The sequence below is a fragment of the Orycteropus afer genome, unplaced genomic scaffold, assembly GCF_000298275.1.
Source record: "Orycteropus afer afer isolate SDZICR_OR568_19922 unplaced genomic scaffold, OryAfe1.0 scaffold00237, whole genome shotgun sequence".
Classification (NCBI taxonomy): domain Eukaryota; kingdom Metazoa; phylum Chordata; class Mammalia; order Tubulidentata; family Orycteropodidae; genus Orycteropus; species Orycteropus afer.
The window spans coordinates 2109306-2115490 of NW_006921824.1; the positions used below are offsets into that span (position 1 = coordinate 2109306).

The 6185-nt window shown below is 41.4% G+C and overlaps 1 protein-coding gene across 1 annotated transcript in view; it reads left to right on the forward strand.

The window, feature by feature from the left end:
- PRKCH (protein kinase C eta) overlaps positions 1-6185 on the forward strand; it is a 345031-nt gene that overhangs the window by 95923 nt on the left and 242923 nt on the right. The window lies entirely within an intron of this gene.

Consider the following 6185-nt stretch of genomic DNA (forward strand, 5'->3'; position numbering starts at 1 on the left):
GAAGAGGATGTGGAATGAGGGTTATCATAGCTGATGTCAGATGGAGCTTGGCTGAAAGCAAGAACTACCACAAAGATATGTACTTGTGTTTTATTGACTATGCAAAGGCATTCAGTTTTGTGGATCATAACAAATTATGTATAATATTGAGAAGAATGAGAATCCCAGAACACTTCATTGTACTCCTAAGAAACCTGTACATAGACCAGGAGGCTCTCGTTCTAACAGAACAAGGGGATACTGCATGGTTTAAAATCAGGAAGGGAGTGTGTCAGGTTTGTATCCTTTCCTCCTACTTATTCAATCTATATGCTGAGCAAATAATCGAAGAAGCTGGATTATATGAAGAAGAATGTGGCATCAGGATTGGAGGAATACTCATTAACAACCTGTAATACACTGATGATATAACTTTGCTTGCTGAAAGTGAGAATGACTTTTAACACTTACTGATGAAGACTAAAGACTACATACAGTCTGCAGTATGGATTACGCCTCAATATAAAGAAAACAAAAATCCTCACAACTGGACCAATAAGCAGCATTACAATAAATGGAGAAAAGATTGAAGTTGTCAAAGACTTCATATTACTTGATTCTACAATCAACACCAATGGAAGCAGCAGTCAAGATATCAGAAGACATACTGCATTGGACAAAAGACCTCTTTCAAGTGCTGAAGAGCAAAAATGTCTCCTTGAAGATGAAGGTGCTTCTAACCCAAGCAGTAGTATTTTCAGTTGCCCCATATGCATGTGAGAGCTGGACGATGAACAAGGAAGATCAAAGAAGAGTTGACGCTTTTGAGTTGTGGTGTTGGCAAAGAGTTCTGAAAGTACTATGGGCTGCCAGAAGAATGAACAAATCTGTCCTGGAAGAAGTGCAGCCAGAATGCTCCTTGGAAGTGAGAATGACCAGACTTCGTCTGACCTACTTTGGTCATGTTGTCAGAAGAGACCATTCCCTGGAGAAGGATATCATGCTTGGTGAAGTGGAGGGTCAATGAAAAAGGGGAAGGCCCTCAACAAGATGGATTGACATAGTGGCTGCAGTGGTGGACTGAGGTCAAGCAAGGATCGTGAGGCTGGCACAGGACCGGGTCGTGTTTTGTTCTATTGTACGTAAGGTCGCTGTGAGTCGGAGACGACTCAACAGCACCTAACAACAACAACACGGTAAGAAAGAATCCAACACTATTCTTTTGTATGTGGATACCCAGGTGCCAGAATCATTTGTTGAAAGGATTTTTCTTTTTTCACTGAATTGTCTTGGTAACATTGTACCCCCTTTTTAATCTCTCTGTACCACACCTCTTGTTTCCTTTACCCAGGCAACCGCTGATCTGTTTCCTGTAACTATAGATTAGTTTTCTTTTTCTAGAGTTTCATATAAATAGAATCATACAGAATGTACTCTTTTTCATCTGGCTTCTTTCCTCAGTATTTTGAGATCTTCCATGATGCTGTGTGTGTCAATAGTTCATTCCTTTTTTTATCATTGAATAGTATTCTGTTGTGGGATCTACCACATTTTTAAAATACATTAACCAGTTGGTGAACATTTTTCCCCTCTTTTGTGGCTTTAATTTTCATTTCCCTAATGATTGATGATGTTGAACTTCTTTTTATGTACTGATAACCTGTATATCTTCTTTGGTGAGTCCATGTTTGTAAAAGTTGGATTGTGTTTTCTTATTGTTGAGTTGTGAGAGTTCCTTATGTATTCTATATACAAGTATTTTATCAGATATGATTTACAAATATTTTTTCAAAAGTTTGTCTTTTTTTTTCTCGACAGTGTCTTTCAAATAGCAGAGATTTTAGTTGATGATGTCATATTTATCAATTTGTTCTTTTATAGATTGTACTCTTGATTTCCTATCTAAGAAATACTTGCCCAATCCAAGGTCCCAAAGATTTTCTTCTAGAAGTTTTAAAGTTTTAGTTTTCACATTTTAGCCCAGTGATCTATTTTGAGTTATTTTATGAATAAGTTACAATCTATGGGACAAAGTTCAGTTTTTTGCATATGATGTTGTTCTAGTGCCATTGTTGATGCAGAGTTTTTATTCATTTATTTGTGTGTAAGGATGTCATTTTTTATGGTTGCTCCTTTCTGGGTTTCAGCAAGGGAGTTGCACTTCTTATCAATAGAAATATTCTATAGGTAAGAAAGAGATAGAGGATTCATTACTTCCTGATTGACTGTTGGGGGTGGGGGGACTCTAATATATCCATATTTGTGAGGGGCCTGCCTGAGCACTCTGGCCTCAGCCTCATTCTTTTGGACATTCCATCATTGCCCTAGGTGATGACAGCTCATCTGAGGCCCACATTTAGGAGGCTGTAAAAGTGAGAAGCAGCATGAATGAACTAATAGGACTTGGGATATGATGAACCTTGGAGCCTGAAATCGTAAGCTGAAAATCTGCAGACACAATAATGAAGTACCTAGGTTTTTGTGGGAGTTTTGAGGCCTAACCACTGCACCAACATGGGATGTAGGAAACATACTTTTATAGCACATAGAAAAGACACACAGAAGTTTCGTTTCATGGCAAACTTGACCTGGGTCACTGAAACTACTTAGAGTGCTCATGTAGTCTGCAGCAGTGAAGAGCATTGTGAAGATTGAGGTTGTGGATGATTTTGATGTCTGTTCCCTGTGAGAGTCAGGTCATACCTATAGGTTCATTGTTTAAGGGAGATGGGAAGACATAGGGGTATATCTGGGGGAAAATGACCATAATGGTGAGGGAGAGGTGTAAACCATGGCCTAAATGAAACTGCTGAAGGAGTTGGGATTTCCATGTTCATTCATTCATTCATCAACAACTTTAAGTCCTCTGTATATGAGGCAGAGTCCTAGGGATAGCACATAGTAACAGCCACATCATGTGGGTTCTGACACTGGTCTCCATGTAGGTGTAGGTTTGCCTAGCTGTCTAAGAGAGGTGGGGGATGTCTCCATGAAAAGGTGAATTTTGAGTTGAGTCTTGATGGACAGGTAGGACTTTGACACATAAGAAAAAGAGAGGGGAGGGTTTCCCATTAGGAAGAATCAGCATATCCAAAGTCACTAGGCAATAAACTCCAGATATGTATGAGTGATTACATTCCCCAGTGAGCCTGACCCATAACACATATTTGTTCATCTCTCAGGTTGATTGAAATAACATGCCTCCCAAGATTCTATAAGTAACCAAAGTAGACTGAGATAAATATTGAATGAGGGTAGTCAGGGACACAGTACACAGGACTATGTGTCATGCTTAGGAGTTTGGACCTTTTCATGGAAGGAAGAGGAAACATTAAAGTTAGGAAGTGGCATGGTCAGATTTTCATTTTTGAAACAGGACATTGGCAGCTGCTGAGAGACTGTGAATCTGGAGACAAACAACTAGAAGACCTCTGCAAAAGTCCAGATGAGGCCAGGCACTAGGAGTGGAGAGGAGGGGACAGGTTTAAGAGAGACTCAGAAAGCAGACTGGATGGGAGCTGGTAGTGATTATATGCATGTGGTGGAATGTGAGCTTCCATCATGAGCTGCTGGGTAAATGGTAGGGTCACAGACGTGGGGAGGGGACTGTTGATTAGATAGTGCAGGATAAGTAGTGGAACTCTGCATCAGTTGAATTAAAGGAACCTTTGGGACACTGGGATGGAGATTTTCAGAAAAGATTCATGGGCAGTTTTGAGAGAGGTCTATGCTTGAAACTTGGTGCTTGCAAAATGAATCTGACCCTACTTCTTGCCCTTGACTACACTCTGACCTGCCTGGAAGTTCCAGGATGTTTTCTCCTCCACTGTTCCTCTGAAGTTGAGTATCTACCTCAAGGGGTTTTGAAATATTGAGTCTGAATCGTTCAATAGGAAGAAAAGAGGAAGGAGGAGCAGCAAGATTTAAAGGCAGAAAGAGAAAGAGATGCCTAGAGGCAAAGTTAGGGAAGAGTGAGAGGAGTACCAGGAGAACAGGGTGTCCTGGAAGCAGGGAAAAGGAAAGGCATGAAGGAGGAAGCTGTTGAGAGGATCAGATGCTGCCGAGAGGTCAGCTGAGATAAGATAGACACGTATTTGGATTTGGCGCAAACACAACCACTGCCATGGAGTCGGATTCGACTCACAACGACCCCCTTTGGGTTTCTGAGGCGGTATCACTATGGAAGTAGATTGCCCAACCTTCCTTCCAAGGAGTGGCTGGTGGGTTTGAACCACCAGCCTTCTGGTTAGCAGTCAAGTGCCTTAGGCACTATGCTTCCAGAGTTCCTTCTGCTTACAGAGTGTAAGATCTTTTTAGAGAGTCCAGTGAAGAAATAGGCCAGCTACGGAGATAGTTGACCGCTACTGGAGGTACCCACACAACCACTGTAAGTGGATGACAACAGCTTATCAGCATCGTGTAGATGGAACAGAAAGCCTCTAACGCAGCATTTTCAAACTGTTTCACCATGACCTGCAATACGAAATACCTGTTTACTTTGCAACCCATAAGCCATTATACATCTATACAGAATTGCAAGCAGCAGTTTCATATTTCTGTTTTATTATACCTTTGAAACCTTGCTGTTTATAGCCGACTGAATTGTTTTCCAGCACTAATGAGTCTCAACCTGCAGTATGTAAAATCCTGTTCTAAAGTCAGAGGTTCTTAGACCGTCAGCCCTATATGGACTAGGCTTGAAGATGGCGTTTGAAGATGGCGTTTGAATCTGGCTCTTCCACAGTGATGGTGGCATGAATTAAAAATGAGTAAGAAAATTCTGTTGTCAGATTCCTGGGTCTAAGTGGTGGAATGTCCCATCTGTCAGAACTGCTCCTGACCTACCAGGGGAGTGGCCTGCTTTGCAGGCCTGCAGGGCAGTGTTGGAGGGAACCTTTACTGGCCTTGGGCTGGAGAATCACAGAGGCTGCCCTGGCAGTCTGTCTGTCCTGAAGCTGGCAGCACTCCTTCTGTGCCAGCAGTAGTTTATATTACGAGAGCGAGTGTGTATGGATGTGTGTGTGCATGTGTTCTCCTCCAGGCCTTTATATTAAAGACGAAGGAGTGGCTTTTAAAAATAACATATTTTTTGACTTGAGACAAGTCAAGGCAGAGAATGGAGACAATTAAAAACTGACATCCTGTTTAGTCATCTCTCCTGAGTGCTCTATTTTCAGAACTTCTATAAAGATTCATAAGAGGTGTTAACATAGTTAAGGGAAGATTGTTAAGTTAGCAGGAGTCATGATACTAATAGCTGATTTGAACACTGGGGTGATTTGCAGTGTGGTAACCAAGTTGGTAACAGATTTTATGCAGAGAAAGGGAGGGTTGTAAGAACAGGTAAAACTTTTTGAATTGGTACCAAACAGAGATCTTTTGTTTTGAAAACAGGGTGTGATGTTAAAATAAAATAATAATAATAATAAAAAGAATGTGGTCATGACCTAGGGTACGGTTAGTGCATTTTTACAGTGGAAGAGAGGGTCTTTGTTCACCTGTAAGTACAACAACCAAAATCAAATTCACTGCCATTGAGTTGATTCCAACTCATAGCGACCCTCTTTGGGTTTCCAAGGTGGTAAATCTTTATGGAAGTAGATTACCCAGTCTTCCTTCTGCGGAGTGGCTGGTGGGTTTGAACCGCCGACCTTTCCTAGTAAATAAATAAGAACAGTAAATAGTACTGTTAAAGTTCTTTGAGATCATCTGATAGAAACTGTGTCAGAAATGCTGAATAATGATGTCATGGGCTTTCAGATGGAGCCCCTGAGTAGTGTATCTAGCTAACGTGTTTAGCTGCTAACTGAAAGGTTAGAGGTTCTAGTCTACCTGGAGGCACCTCACAAGAAAAGCCTAGTGATCTACTTCTGGAAATCAGCCATTTAAAACGCTGTGGAGGACAGTTCTTCTCTGACACATGAGGTCGCCAGGAGTTGTAATCAATTCGAAAGCAGGTGGTTTTAGGCTTTCAGATGAAAACAGTGAGATTTGAAGTGAACAAAGGGCCTTGCCCAAGGTCCAAAGCCAGCAGTGGCAGAGTCAGACAGGAGTCCATGTCCTAATCCCTTTCAGAGTTCTTTCTGATACACCATATGATCTGCAGTTTATTTACATTGAATATTCTACCAGAATTGACCATCCATATCTGTACTCGACTTCCCTTCACCTTCCTCCTTGTTGTTGTTGTTATGTGCCGTCGAGTC